Source organism: Corticium candelabrum, chromosome 18, assembly GCF_963422355.1.
Source record: "Corticium candelabrum chromosome 18, ooCorCand1.1, whole genome shotgun sequence".
In the NCBI taxonomy this organism is placed as follows: Eukaryota; Metazoa; Porifera; class Homoscleromorpha; order Homosclerophorida; family Plakinidae; genus Corticium; species Corticium candelabrum.
The window spans coordinates 2,784,940-2,787,375 of NC_085102.1; positions in this window are offsets into that span (position 1 = coordinate 2,784,940).

Consider the following 2,436-nt stretch of genomic DNA (forward strand, 5'->3'; position numbering starts at 1 on the left):
CACAGATCTTGTTTCGCACGAGTGATCCCATTACCGATAACAACTCATTCTGAATTTCAGGTGAGCGATAATGTGCATTCTTGGGTAATTTTCCAATCTTCTGTTGCAGACGTGTGTCATGATCTGACAAAAGATCCAGTATTGCTTGATAATTTCCTGGATATCTATTGCCTTCTATTTCCATTTCTAACACCTGAGGCGTTGACTGAGACACACTATCTTGTATTGTGACACACTATCTTGTACTGTGTGACCCTTTTGTGCAGATTGACGATACTCTTTCCATGCAACAAACGATGATCTGTGAGCAGACGAAAGTTTGTGTTTTAACAGAGAGTTGGACTTCTCTTTGTGACCACATGTCTTCTTCCAATTAGAAAATCCTGTCACAGTAAACGCTTTGTCAGTGGTTGAGCTTGGAGCAAAGTGAGGACAACAGTAACAGTAGCAGGCATCATTCATCACTGAATACTCCAACCATTTGTATTCGATATACAACTCCCTTTTGAAATGACGCTCTCGTTTGCCAAAACTTCGTGAAGGAAAACTTATTATAGGTTGTCGGGGTTCTTCATGAGGTCCCAAGGACAGATCTGTGTAAACAAATCAATCAATAGCTCACATCTAGTCTCAAATATTTTCAATGTAAGATTACCCATTGGACTGCATACTTCAGTACAGTTATCATTCTCCGCTTGATTTGCCGTCTCGAAAACACTGCTACTACTTGCCGCCTTGGAATCCCCATTGGTCGAGTCAGACGTCACCGTAGTAGCAAATGTGACAGATTCTTGTGAAGCCAAATCAATCTTCTCTAGATTCAGTTCGTCTGTTCTTACATGGGCAACCTCCATTGACTCGCTTTTCCTAGTAGCCATAAAATTTGTGGTGTTCATTAGAGTCTACAGCTGTAGCCTAGAGCTATCTATGGGAAGTTGCAATTGCATACCTCTTCTTACTGATCTGACTGTCCCAAAACCATTCAAGAGGCTTACTTCGTCGCTTCTTGGAGTTGGACTTTGAAAGCTGATGGAGAGACGTAGACATAACCGTACTCGTAGGTTACAGATTCCCGGAAGTGTCATCAAACCCCGTATTCCACAAACCCCGTATTCATCACACCCCGTATTGCCTCGAGTCCCAAACGCTTCTAGACCTTATCTAATTGCGTTCATTAATATTGTTAAAGTCATAGCCAATTAGATGAGCCCAATTGGCGGTATTCACCTATTTGCAAGTAGAGTATGGGCAGTCAAACAACTGTAGCTTAGATGAACCACGCCTCAAAATTAAGGCCACGCCTTAATTTTTTGGAGGCGCCAGGCCCCTCCTGAGCCCTCCCGTAGTTAACTATCACCAGCAAAGCAATTAAAACAGATTTAAATATATATGGTGTCCACACATATATAAATATATATAGTGTCCACACACACACACACACACACACACACACACACACACACACACACACACACACACACACACACACACACACACACACACACACACACACACACACACACACACACACACACACACACACACACACACACACACACACACACACACACACACACACACACACACACACACACACACACATTGACACGAACACTTAGATTTATGCAAACTGAATTATTTTTGATGTAATGACGTGACTTCAGTTTGTCAAGAGAAACAAATTTGCATATATTCTGATATCACATGTTGAGGACGTCAATGCACATCCATATCGTCGTGATAATTCCACAAATACACTTAATCTCTCAACTTGTTGATCTACAAGTTCAAAATCAAAAGGAAAGGGAAATAGCCATTGGAATTCCTTGTCAAAATCAAATAAATAGATACAGACCAAGATAGTCTCTGCTGTCAGCATTTTTACTGTTTGGATAAACATCAAGACACAAGTGGTGCCCCCGATAAACGTACAATGGCTTGCTAGACCACACATAGTTGCCTAAAACCTCCATCTTTTTATGCCAATTAATTATGGTCCAATTAGACAAAAAAATTCTGGAATCCGTTGTAAGACAGACTCCATCCAAGGATCTCTTCAAATGGTTTTGTTGTAGCTATAGTCAGTTTACATATTGCATCGGTTAGTTTATCTCTATTTTTTTCAGTTCATTTCTAGTTTTTCAGTTCATCTTTAGTAGATTTTAGGTCTCCTTTTGCAATATTCAGTTTGTGTTTACTAGCAGCTAGCTGATTTCTCTTTGTTTTCTTTCAGCTCACTAGCAATCAAACTAAGATGCAAACCAATTTTGTTATCACCGTGTTTGGATAAATCGTGACGATACCCTTGAAACTGACAGCCGTTGTCTTTGAAATCACAATCAGCGAGATTGTTTGGACATGTTTCCTGCCTGCCAATATGATATCCCATTTGACACCTTGGAACCATTATGTCACACTTGTATGTACAGTCTAGTG